General features: G+C 31.8%; 1 protein-coding gene across 4 annotated transcripts in view; it reads left to right on the top strand.

Annotated features, from left to right (window-relative positions):
- Positions 1-5,217: 5,217 nt before the first annotated feature.
- Positions 5,218-15,000, top strand: part of LOC145291469 (uncharacterized) — a 149,278-nt gene continuing 139,495 nt past the window's right edge. For 3 of the 4 annotated variants that reach the window (XM_080137341.1, XM_080137339.1, XM_080137338.1), the window contains exon 1: positions 5,248-5,883. The gene's annotated coding sequence lies outside the window, so the exon portion shown is untranslated. Of the gene's footprint in view, positions 5,884-15,000 lie in introns of all 4 variants that reach the window. The other variant, XM_080137340.1, reaches the window with a different exon arrangement.

Genomic DNA, 15,000 nt, shown 5'->3' with positions numbered 1-15,000 from the left:
AACAGACTATAGACTTCTTTTTTTGGTTTAGCTTTTACTTTCATAAATTGATTTAAACAAGAACTGAATAAGCGTAATTTTTGATATATGAGGTTTGTTGTAAATTTTAAATATATATTTAAGAACAGTGACAATAAAGTTTAAATAAATACCATTTCATTGATTTTTAAAACGTAATTTTGTCTATTTTCCTTAAGACCTTTATTAAATAATTACATATTCACATAATCACACACATACAAAGACACAACACATCTATACATGTGTATCCTGAAGAAACTCCAAATAGAGCGAAACATTAAATACCCAATAAAAAAAGTTCGCTGGCTTAGAGCGTGTCTCTACGGTTAGTGTAATTACTGAATTAAATTTTCATGGTATTTTCATGATCATGTGATTCTGAGACCTGTTGATCAAAAAGCCGTACACACACACACACACACACACACACACACAAGGCTTTTTGACCAACAGGTCTCAGAATCACATGATCATGAAAACACCATGAAAATTTAATTCACTGTCTACACTAACTGTAGAAGCATGCTCTGAGCAAGCAAAGTTTTTTTTTTATTCGGTATTTAGACATCGTTTTATAGAATATTATATCTCCTTATAGAATTTCATCTTGAAATAATAATAGTAAAAATAATACACACATACACACACACACACACACACACACAACATATGCGCGTGTGCGCACTATTTTTACTATTATTATTCCCTGTGACAAAATAAAGATAAAATTCTATAAGGAGATATTATATTCTATATATCGATGTGTCAGTATTTACTTCAACAGTATATCCGTGTATACAGCTAGGTAGTCAGTTGTGAAAATATATATGCCGATTTAGTTACACAGAATTTTCCGCGATTCATCCTCATGAGTATATATGTATATATATATATATATATATATATATATATATATATATATATATATATATATATATATATATATATATATATCCACTTATTTTGTGCTTCCTTTTTAAAATTAATTTTTTTTACTCTTTTTCAGAGTGTTTTTTAACATGTTTTATTAACTACTTATAGCAGTGGAAGGGACGCCCGACTTTGCCCGAGCGTAAAATACGATGAAATAGGATATTTTAATTTGTCCAGATTTCGTATATATAATTATAGTGTCGTGATTTCAAAAGTAAAAAGAAAGTTTTTCGGTACCATCAATTAGTAGCGAAACGGAAGATGTAGCATGCAAAAAACTGTCGACGTTACCACTGTACCCTCGCGAAACGCATATTAATCGATTAAAAATTAAAAAAATAAACTAAGATGAATGTACAAAATGTATAAGAGCGTTTTTGTTCAATTTTGACCCATTTTTGAACCCTTCAAAACCATTTAAAACGGCTAAAGACTATAAAAGAACAACCCATAAAAATCCAATCATTTTAGGCCCCTTATATATATATATATGCACTGAAGAATCCCGAAAGGATGAAACACTAGTGTCTGTAGGTATTTAATTATTATAGTAAAAAAAAAAAAAAAAAAAAATAATAATTATGACAGCCCCTTTAAGAAATACGTTCCTTATAGTTGAGCACTTTCTGTTGAATAAAAGTTGGTCAATTTAGCTCTTATGCGTAGATCGTCGTATAACGACTTGATCACTGTCTGTCTGACGTAATGAACATTTAAATTTAAAATGTTTAAAATTCAACGCTATTTCACACGATTAATGGTAGCCGAATGGATACGGTCTCCGCTAATCGAGCCAGAGATGTCTCGTATCGCGGGGTTCGAATCGTTCGACTGGTAGTAATTGTGACACCCTGCACTGAAGAATCCCGAAAGGATGAAACACTAGTGTCTGTAGGTATTTAATTATTATAATAAAAAAAAAAAAAAATAAATAATTATATATATATATATATATATATATACATACATACATATATATATACAATTTATTTATATATCATATATATATATATATATATATATATATATATATATATATACATATATATAAAATAAATATGTATACATACATAAATATATAATATTTTATATATCAAATATATATACATATATATACTACTCCAGGTAAGTTCGTATTCAGAAAATAAAAATTAAGTGTGTTCTAGGTTTTTTCACATTAAAGTATTTGATCTAAAGTTTTATCTATACGAACATTATTTGACTACATATTCACACATGCTATATATATATATATATATATATATATATATATATATGTGTGTGTGGGGGGGTATCTATTTATATGTTTATCTCTCTCTCTCTCTATATATATATATATATATATATATATATATATATACATATATATATTCGTATATATATGTGTCTATTTATATAGGTATGTATATATATATATATGTATACATACATACATATATATATATATATATATATATACAGAGAGAGGGGGAAGAGGGGTGTGCTTAGGCGTGAAAGGGGGAATATCATTAAGATATCCCATTTAATTAATACAGTGTTTCCTTCGAATATTTTTTTTTAATACTTCTCGATGAAAAAGAAAGACATCACAACTTGAAAAAGATAATGAATAAAAGAAACACGAAAGAAAAAAATACTTTCAGAATCAATAAACATGAAAGTTGGAGATGTGTTATTTTCTTTGAAGAAGGCGCGAATTTTACTGAAACATTGTATGAAATAAATCTTATTACGCATGTTTTTTTTTTGTTTTTGGTTTGTTTTTTTTTATTGCTTTTTTTTATCGATTGATCTAACGGATACCGGTGTACGCTGCAATACCGGTTGTTCCGGGTTCGAATCATGAAAAATCTATTGTTCACCGCTGGCAAAGTTATGAACACGCAATCCACCCACTCACTAATATGGATACAATATCAACTTTGATGTTATTTTCCCAACGTTTCGGCTGATGTAGACTCTGGCCTTCTTTCAGTTTGGTCTTATCGAACGTGGAAATCTGTATGGAATTCAAGTTACACAAGATGGAGCTTGAGAAGCTGGGAGATTACATCGGCCGAAACGTTGAGAAAATAGCAGCAAAACTTAGACACTAGTCCACTTAGCCAAATAATCGAAATAATATAAACTATCAAAAATTATAAAACATGAAGTTTAATACGTTTAAATAATGAAATAATCTCACCGTGGTTGATATGCCGTAAAACAAATTGGTCAAAAGCAAACGGTCTTCATTTAACGGACTCCTTTGAATATAATTCGGACATGATTTCCTAATTTCAATTCACTCTCTGTCTGTAGAACGCAATATCGGATGTCTGCTTCCCGGTTGACTATAACATAGTCGTATTCGTTCCGAGCCTGTCTCTGCTCTGTCGCTACTTTTATGTTAGATGGTCGACTGAGCTCCAATCTATGGTCCCTCCTCATAAAACGTTCGCAACAAATACTCGCCTAGCTGCAACAAAGGCTAACAATTTTCCTCGTTCTCTCTGCCTAAAACGAAATTAAAATTCCATGAGCAGAGTTTCTTTCCGAGAACTGTCGGTCTATGGAATACGATACTGTGTATCTACTTTCTGGATGACTATAACAGGGTCGTGTTCAAATCTAATGTGAATAAATTTCTATTGAGCAATTCGGGTTAGATAATATAGACCTACTATATTTCCGCCATAACTGATCATCTTGTTTTACCACGTATCTAACATTTAACTCTTATCCTAGAGTGGCTTCGGGGCCTTGATAGGTGATAAAAACAAAAACTTTCCTTTGATGCATATACTAGATAAACATTTTACAGTTATCGGGTACATCAGTGCCGTGCTGTTGGGACATACATGTTCGTGTCTGGCACAGTCAGCGCTATTTACCTCTGAAAGTTTTTTTCATGCCTGCTTGGAGGTTCTTTAAAAAAATTTTCACCCCGTTTATAATCTCTTCAGATATTTAGAAACGAAGTCAAGTGTAGTTTTAGAAAAACAGTGCAGTAGGAGAAGTGCACTGTCACCTGCAACAACAAAAAAAAAAACATACTTGGGCAGCTTCGTCGACATTCTTCAGTACGGGCACATCAGGCGATTAGTAATAAACTAACCTCCTTTCTCAAAGAGAAATTAAAACTTGAGAAGGAAGTCATCCTAGTATTAAGGTCAATTATACCTCGACCCTACAGCCACTCTCAGACTGAATGTCGAGGATGTGGTTTAAACAACGGGTTGAGTGTAGAGTCCATATACACTTATCTTCTCACAACGTTTCTTTCACAGAATTGTCCGTCTGTGGAACACAATTCTTTGGGGCTGCTTCCCAGCTGATTATAACATGGTTGTTTTCGAGTTAAATGTAAATAAATTTTTGTTCAGTCGCTCTCTTAAATAATCAAACCCTATCCAAGTACCACCATTATCGATCCTCAGGTGTTGTCTCAACGTCCTAATGACACTTATTAACCCTTTAATCTCGAGTAGCTTTTAGGCGTTAATAAGCGATGATATCCTAATAAAAAAAATGGAGAGTCAAAGAAAAAACGCGATGTTTTTTTTTGGGGGGGGGTGCATCCAGCTCTCTAAAGGAGAATGGAAACCAGATAAAACCTCCCAATTAAGGAGGGATTTCCCACTAGGCAAGCACTGAACTGACACAACACCTTGATTCTAGTTCGCGTTTAAACAGTAACAATACTTTAAAACTTTACTGCGCGCGTGCGTTGATTTTTGCCTGAGCTTAAATTCCGTCAATCCTCTCCTTTTGCTTTAAAATCGTTTCAATTATAATGATAACGAATTTTTTTTTTTTAATGTTTAATTACTTGAAGAAATATTTGAAATGCAGATGAGAATTGGATTTTTTTTTTAATTCTTAGAATAGATGAAATAAACACCTGTAGAATGTTGATCTCGTTGTTGTGAAAGTAGCTTTATTGAAATCAACAGCATACGAAAGATAACCTTCCATTCTTGTCTGTCTTTATTTCGTTTGTTTAGTTGCTTCTAGTTCGTTATTGTTCTCATGTTTTTACCATTGTTATTAAAAAGAGTTAAATAATAAAATGAAATTCGCGCAGAAAGGTTTTATTCGCTCTTATATATATATATATATATATATATATATATATATATATATATATATATATATATATATATATATATATATCATATATATATATATATATATATATATATATATATCATACAGGTACATACTCCCCTACCTCTTTATTAAATATCGATTGAATTGAGCGCTTCGACGCACGCAACTCGAAATATAAGCGCGCCAAACAGAACGAGGCGTGAGCAGATGACAATCTCCGCCTGCCATAACTCCTCTCTCTCTCTCTCTCTCTCTCTCTCTCTCTCCATATATTTTTTCTTTCTCTTTTTTGCTCTCCCTATTTCTTTCTATTTCTTTATCTCTCTCTTTTTCCTTTTATGCTTTTTCTCTCCCTCTCTCTCCTCACGCTTTTTCTCCCTTCCTCTCTTTCTCTGTCTTATTCTTTCTTCACACACACACACACACACACACACACACACACACACACACACACACACACACATATATATATATATACAAATAAACTCTTCCCCGTCTTTTTCGACTCCGGCTACTCCCTTCCTCCTCTTTTTCAACATCATCCTCATTCTAACCTTCATCACCAACTCTCTCCTCCTTTAGCCGCCACCGTTTTTCTTTTTCTAATTTTTTTGTCTTTTTTTTTTATCCTGGTGAACGGTGTGCTCCTTCCATTCTGTATATGCGTTAGCTGCCGCCCCCGTAGCTTTATCACAACTGCAGGTATAAAGTAGTCCGTCACTGTAGCACACCTCCCAAAGACGTTTTGGAATTCCTGCCCGACTGCACCGGACCCAACTGTTCATTAACAGCGAGACACGAAACCGATTGCAGGACTTCGAACCCTCTATTACCAAGGTAAGCACCCAACCACTGTGCGCAGCAAACACAACAACAACAACAACAACAGCAATTATCACGATCACCACGACTATCACCACTACGATTTCAACACGATTTACATGTAGTCCTTCATTAAACATTTAAAATTTAAAAAAAAAATAAAGAAATACTGCGAAAGATAGAATCATATAGGTTTAATCTAAAAAAAACTAATACTTTTGTTTAAAGAAGAAAAAAATCTCGGATACTCTTGATCCTGACAGTAAGACAGGTTATATAAAATCAAGTCGGCTTTATACAGGTGTATCAGTAGTTATTGATATATTAATAAAGACGTTGTTAATAAAACCTGAATTATTAGGAACATAATTATAACCAAATAGTAATAAGTATCGCACACAATAATAATAATAATAATAATAATAATAATAATAATAATAATAATATCTGCGGTTATAGTAATTATATATAATAAACAAAGACCATCTAGTGCTACTGCTGATATATGGCCAGTGCTTGACTTACCTATCAGCTAACTAAAATATAGAGGCAGACATATTGTTTTAAATATAGTTAATTAATATCATTAGTGTTTGTTAATTACGTATAACATTAATTTATTATAAATAAAATATACGTTAGTAATATTAAACTCCGAAACGACAAACAATGAACTTTGTGAAAGGTGATAAGTTACGCGACGAATAATTCCGTAAAATAATGTGTTTCTTTATAAAAAAAATCACCAAACGCCATTTAAAAAATAAAATCGACATTAACTATTAAATTTAATCCTACTTAAGCACTTTTACTGAACACTTGCTACATTGTTCGTGTTCATTTGCCTCCCCACGAGGGCAAAGTTAGACTCGGAATCGGTTTTAAACGTGGGGAAAATCCAGCTTCCGAAAAAGAGAGCGGATTTTTTTTTTTTTTAAACTGCCTCAGGACTTTTTCACTGATCGATGACAGAATAGATCGAATGTGGCATCAGAACAGATCCTACACTTTCTTCTTAGCCAGAAGTGCAACTATTTCCAACGTAACAAATAATATGAATCACGATTTGGTCTCAGTAACTTCACGGTGTGAATGCGGTATTGTGGTGAATGGTGCTGACTAAGAGTAATTTCAAGCTTGGTAGACAAATAGAAAGACCCCCCCCCCAATTTTCTAAGGTCTTCATGCCTAAGTTGGTTGTTAGTTATTTTATCTTGTATTCTTTATTCTGCAATGTATTTTAACTTGACGAGCAATAAACTTATAAGATCACAGCGTAGTATCTGTTCTGATACTACACTTAAGTTATCCTTAGTCAATATAGGGAAACCCCTTCTATACTAAGGCAATTTTTATTTTTGCCTACTTCCAGAGTGCACATTTTGGGGGAGCTGGTTTTCTCCCACATTAAAAACGACCTTGTGTCACATTTAGCTTTTGTTGAGAAGCAAATAAATAGCAACATTATGAATCAATTAATGGATAAAGAAGAAGGGGCCGTTTTACTTCGGCAATCATTAATATGTGATAGTTTTGTATAATTATTTCGGATTCGTTTCACGGAAATTACCCTTTGAAAAAAAAAAATAGAAATGTCGTCACGTTCCATGTCGTATAAGACAAAAGCGGCTGAAAGTCCGGCTTCGACTGATCTCGCCGGATTCTGACAGTAATCACTTTTGTGGTAAAGTAGAAGCTGTATCAGAGTCTCGAAGACAAAATGGCAGTAGAAATAGTATCGATTGAGATCGAATCAAATATTGGGGAAGAGTCAGTATCGACTGTGGAACAGGTAGATTATTAGACCGTAAATGCGATGCAACCGGATGGATGAGGAAAAGCGAATTTGCACATCGTTTATCGTTCAATCTAACATTTTTTTTTAAATAACTTTTTTGCGATTTCTTTTTTATTTTTTCATTCCTTTGATTTTTATCTTGTTTTACCTGTTTTCTTCTCCCTCTATCTCTATCTATCTATCTATCTATCTATCTATCTCTATTTCATTAACCTTGTATCTTTCTTTTATATTCCTTATTCTTTTTTATTGCCTCTTTTTCTTTCTCTCCCTCTCTCTTTGCCATTATGCTTATTTTTCTTTCTCTTTATTACCTTTGTTCTTTCTATCTTTTTCGTTAACTTTGTTTCTCTGTTTATATCTTCCTCTGACTCTTTGATTTCTATCTGTATTTTTTTTTTCTTTAATTTCATTTCTCTAATAAAACATCCCGTTTTTATCCATTGCTACCAGTAATTTTTTATTTTATGTGAAATTTTAGTTTTATGCAATAATAGGTTTAAGTGTGAGTTTACGGTTGAATCCTGATTTTTTTTTTTTTTTTCCTTTTTTTTGAAATTTTTAAGTAAAAGTTAACCTGTGTTAAATGTACAAATCTGTATATAATACATATATATGGTGGCTTCCTTCGGTCTTGACAGACTATGGATACCCACTGGAAGGGTGCATGTGCGTGGAATTTTCGTGGCAAGATTTGCGCAATCTCAAACCACACCTTTCATTAATCGACATTGTTAAATACCAGTTTCAAGTGAAGTTCAGGATGGCTCAAAACAATGCAGAGATAAGCGGAGAGCACATACAGCGCCTAGAATCCCAAATGGTTACCCATCTGATACGAGCCAGACTCAGTGTTGCTTAACTTGAGTGATCAACGATAACCGGTGTATCAACGTGATTATGCCGGACACATACACATGTATACATATATGCACATACAAACATACGCACACATACACACACTCACATCGTACAATTTTGAACTGTCAATTTATATATATATATATATATATATATATATATATATATATATATATATATATATATATATTTAAAGTGACGGTTGTGTAGTTCCAACGAGAGAAAAAAATGTATATTTAAAAGAGTGTAGCCATCAACAATTGTGGGTTTTTTTAAAGGTTTTCATCATATTTTTAAAAATATGATGAAAACCTTTAAAAAAAACAATTGTTGATGGCTACACTCTTTTAAATATATATATATATATATATATATATATATATATATATATATATATATAATGTATTATACGTATATAATATGTATTACTGTTTCATGATTAGGTAATATTTTGAGGTAATATAATCGCTTGCGTTTGTATATACATATATTACTACTTCATTCATATACACATAAAGTTCCTGCTTGATTTCCGCAGGAAATTATCAGGCTAAATTTCATTATATATATATATATATATATATATATATATATATATATATATATATATATATATATATATATATATATATATATATAATTCCAAGTTGGCTAATTCTTGCTTTTGATCATGATTGATTAAGTTCGATTGTAACATGAGAAAAATAAATAATTAAAAAATTGCAGTGCGTTTTAATTAATATTATGTTACAAACAAAATTTTTAAATATGTGCATTATTTTTATTATTGATGTATATCTAATATTATTATTGATACTAATCCTAAGAACGTGACGCGGATTCATAGTTATTTGACAGCGAGTGGAAACCCACCTGTTGCGCAACGCATGATGTAGCGACGCGAATAGTGTGTATAAGCTGAAGTCGATAAAAGGAAAAAAGACAGCGGGATGCTGACTTGCTACACACTTGTATGACATCAACCGATTCATTGAACGTTTATATAAAAAAAAAATTATCAACCGGTTTCTATGTATTTATGTGCAAGAATAAAGCGTAAAATTATTCATTTATAGACTTTACAGACGACTGTATTTTGACTGATGTTCGCATAGCTTATCCGTTTAATTGATTCAGTTTTAAATCTATTGTTTTACCGTAAGTGATTGACACTGGCGACATTGGTATGAAGACACATATACATGAGCTCAATTATATAAAGTATACGTTGTTACTTGTTTGCATGTATTAATGTATATTTGTGGAACATTTTCATTGTATTACGTTTCTAAATTTTTTGCATGAGGATTAGTTCTTTGTATTATTTAGATTTTTAGGACTACTGTTCTCATCTTGAGTGTAATTTTGACGAAGTTTCTGTTTTAGACTCGCAAAAAAGAACTGTCCGCGAGGACCCATGGCGCAGTGATAAGAGTACTTGGAAAAATCAATTATGAATTTAATATTCTATTGAAAGTTCAATGCTCCGTGTCGACGACCGAAAAATACAATTTATCAAGTCATGGCTGAGGGAACGAGAGCACTCTACCCCGTGAAATAAATTGAGGGGTCTGTGTTAAATTTCTGTCCAAATTCCCGAGTTCGACAGAAACAATCTCGAGTTCGACAATATACATCTAAAGAAGCTCGGAGGTTACATCGACGAAAACGTTGTGAAAATGACACTCAAGATGAAAATAGTAGTCCGAAGAATTACAAATAATATGAATTTTAAATTGTGTAATGTCGATTTCATTAATATTTTAGCAGAATATATTTTCAAAGATCTTAGTGAAAGGCGGCAACAACTGACGGTCACCTGTTGCGCGTCAAGTAATATAAATAAATTTATATATATATATATATATATATATATATATATATATATATATATATATATATATATATATATATATATCGGATGGGTGCATAACATATAATTTTAAATTGCAGGTGGATTGGATAATGCTTAACTATAAAATTGATCTTAGAATGTAAATCTATCAATTTTTGTTACTATTATTTCCTTCAAGCATAGAACACGAACGTTCTTCGTTGCTCACTTCCCATGAGTGTATTTTTATAATATATATATATATATATATATATATATATATATATATATATATATATATATATGTATATATATATATATATGTATATATATATATATATACGTATGTGCATATGTGCGTGTGCCTTTATTCATTCATTTGTTTCTTTTGTTTGTGATACTTTGTAAAAAAAAAAATTCAATCATTTATACAAATAAGCATTTTTACTTTAATACTAGTTAGGAATAGCTTCTCTTCACTAGTGTATACATATATGTTTATACATATTAATGTATATACATATGTATGCATATACATATATGTATATATGTATATATATAAATACAGAGAGAGAGAGATAAATGATCGTATGTTAATACATAAAGTTTAAATAAAATGAAACGAACAATGCTATATATATATATATATATATATATATATATATATATATATATATATATATATATATATATATAATATTGTTTGCTTCATATGAGGAGTTACACGAATCTTGTTTTTTTAAAAGTGGAATTAAATCCTTTATTTTCAGTGATCTAACCGGAACCCGTGTGTAACTTTGGATATATATATATATATATATATATATATATATATATATATATATATATATATATATATATATATTCGTAGTTATTACTAACAAGGTTGGTAGTTAGTTTACACGATAATGCTCAATAGTAAAATTGTTCTTTTAGAAACTGTGAATTTGTACTTTTTATTTGCATTGAAAATCCAACCTTTTTATCCGTTTGGTTGCTTTAGAGCTTAACCGTAAGAAATTAGTGGCATTGGTCCAATATGAGCAAAAAAAATAAGTATATATATATATATATATATATATATATATATATATATATATATATATATATATATATATTTTATATGTGCGTGTGTGTGTGTCTGTGTGTGTGTGTGTGTGTCTGTGTGTGTATGTGTAATAGGTATTATTAAAGGAATAATGGTGTACGTACGCGCCAAGAATTTAACATAATCCGTTGGATAGATTTTCCCCTTCCTTATCTCTTTGCTACAGACAATAACGCGCATCTCTATGTAGCGCGCAACAGGTAAGTTTTCATTCACTGCTAAAGTAATCATCCATTAAATGAACACACATACGCAATGTATACATATGTGTGTGTGTATACATGTGCGTATATAAATAATCATAATTGCGTTGACACACCGGTTCTCGTCAGATAACCAAAGTTAAGCAACGCTGAGCATGGCTAGTATCAGATGGGTGAACATTTTAGAATTCTAGGCGCTCTATGCGCTCTCCGTTTATTTCTGCATTGTTTCCAGTCGTCATGAACTTTCAATTGCAACTGGTATTAAACAACGCCAACTCCAAACTTGCTTGCGCAGTTTAGGTGCAGTATCTGTTGCGTATCAGATAGACACCCTCTGAACCTCCAATGCTTATGTCCAGTGGAGCGAACCCGCCACGACTGGACATGTAGCTTCTGGCCGAAAGTAATCTCAGCGAGGTAAACATTCGCCCTATCGTGTCCGCTACTACGCCTTTTCTTTCTGGATGAGGTCCCATAGTCTTTTAAAGAAAACTGAAACGCAGTAGGATTTCAAGTCAGAGTTCCAATCTCTTAGCCTTTTGCTGTGATAAAGCCCACAAGGCAGTGGTGCTTGATTTTGGGATTCGTTTTCCTAGTCTCGCCCAACCAAGGGCACCCACAAGAAAATGAGGTAGGGATTGGTAGTGTGTCAGGGCATGTCCACACATCGGTGGGCCATAACGCATTACCTTCTACTACTCCGAGATCTCCTACAAGTTTAGCCTGGGGCCGCAAGGCACTCAGTTAACTTCTGTGTCCAACGTGGAGGCACTGTAGGAGTCTTGATGATGGAGAGCCTATGTACTGACAGAGAAGACTTACGCATAGCTGCTCCCTTTTCACCACGACGTTATCCAGCGGTGTTAGCTGGAAGCGAGAAGGCATGCAAGCATTAACTTAACACTAACTTATAGATAACACACTAGACGCATCACATCCTCCTGCCGGATTAAGAATTTTCTCTTTTATATATTTTATATATATATATATATATATATATATATATATATATATATATATATATATATATATATATATATATATATATATAAGCAAAAGTACCCGTCGTTGACTGGGTTCAAAAACAGCCTACAGAAAATGGACTCTGATATATGAAAGTATGATAGGTTATGAAAAAGAAGGGTTGTAAAGAGATAGTTTCGAATTTGGGGGTATCAAAACCAAAGCAAAATATGATGCAAGTAAAAATAAAATAGATAAACCCCATAATTTATTATACCAGACCTGTTCACACTGAAACACTTATCACAATATTTTGTGGATCTATATAAAAGAACCTTGTTAAACTTTGTGACATATTTCCATTCTATGGAGGTCAGGCGCGAACGAACACCCCATAATTTTATTATACCATATTTCTTCAAAAAGAAACATAATTATCAAAGTATACTTACGCAGATAGATATGAAAAGTCTTTATTAAAGTTTGTGCCTATTTCCATTCTATGGAGACCAGGCGCGACTGCAGACCCCACCATTTTATTATACCAATCCTATTTAAGTTAAAACATACTTATCAAAGTATTCTTATGTACATCTATATCAAAAACGCTTGTAAACGTTTTTTTTTTTTAATTTTTAAATTCTTTATTTCGATACTTTGTGGACCAGGCGCGAACGCAGACCCCACAATTTTAATGAACCACTGTTCTGCCAGATCAAACATACCCATTCCCGTGTCTCGATAATTTTCTATCATTATATGTGATCAGTTTTTTTTTAAATAGTCAACCATATAGGAGCCTATTCGTGACCACACCCACACACACACACATCCAGCTTTATATATATATATATAAACACATGATTTCATGGATCCACACAAGATGTTCTAATGTTATTATATTTTAGTTTTCATTATTTACTTTAACAGTGCTAATTACGTGTGTAGAGCTAGGTATTAGGACATCCACGCAGGAAATAGTCAGGGTATATATGTACACATATATATATATATATATATATATATATATATATATATATATATATACGTACTTATGAAAATATATTTATGGCAATTAAGCTACATAAAGGCATTCGCGTTTCATTCCCATAGGAAATCGTCAGGTTATATTGCCTATGAATATATATATATATATATATATATATATATATATATATATATATATATATATATATATAAGTTACTTTGTGTGTGTGTGTGTGTGTGTGAGTTCCTTTCTCATAAGTTCCGAAACGGCTGAACCTATCTTTTGCAAATTTTTCACAAAGCTAATTTATACGTTATTAGATGTAGTTTGCACAGAAATTCATCTAATAAGTATGGAAAGCTTAATCTGATCTTAAACATAGCTTTTCTCTTTTATAGATAAAAAAAAAATACATTTTTTCAGGGGAAATATTTTACGTTACACCGGCAAAGGAAAGTAATAAAATCGCAGTAAAACATTTCTTAAAGTAAAAAAAAAAGATGTATTATATGAAGACATGGATATATGATAGAGAATTCGATTACAGATCGAATGATCCCCTGTTCAAGCCCGAGTGTACCTCATCATTTTATTTTAATTTTTTCTTTTTAATGAGTTCAATTTACGATAAAAGAAGTACCATTTAAAATCGTCGCAAGTCATTTCCTCGTTTGCATATTTTTAAACTAAACATTAATCAGCAGTGACTTTTCCTGAACATTGATCGTCAAGCCCGAATAACAGCTGACGTGATATTATAAACAAACATGGAATTAATTTGATGAACGACATTATCATTATTAGTTTTTTTTTGTTTGTTTGTTTGTTTTTTGTTTTGCCAATCAGTCAACCGGGAAAACTATTCTCTCCTAATATATAATAATCAATAGAGGATTAATTCCATAATAATACATGCGTTATTTGCATAAATTAAAATATCATGTTTAAGCGAATCATACGACCCGGCAACGCTAGGCTGCCAGCTAGTATATATATAGATATATATAATTATTATTATTTTTAATACTTACAGACACTAGTGTATCATCCTTTCGAGAATGATTAGTGCAAGGAGATTCGAACCCGACTATGAAGCCATCTCTGACTCCATTAGCGAGGAACAAACCGCTCGGCCAACGTTAACAGCGCGAAACATTATATAAAGCGTAAATTTCATTCAAGACGACCTGAATTCATTTTATGATTTTAACATCATGATCTGCGCATGTGAGCTTAAGTGACCGACTTATTTCATTACAACATAGAATGCTTGACAATAAGAACCGAGTTCTTAAAGGATTGACATAAGTATTATTATAGTTATTATTTTTAATACCTAGAGACACTAGTGCTACATCCTTTCGCGAATTATCG

The sequence above is a fragment of the Euprymna scolopes genome, chromosome 12, assembly GCF_053919585.1.
Source record: "Euprymna scolopes isolate OS-2025 chromosome 12, ASM5391958v1, whole genome shotgun sequence".
Classification (NCBI taxonomy): Eukaryota; Metazoa; Mollusca; class Cephalopoda; order Sepiida; family Sepiolidae; genus Euprymna; species Euprymna scolopes.
Note: the sequence above shows the minus strand (reverse complement) of the source record. Positions and strands in the feature narration are given on the sequence as shown.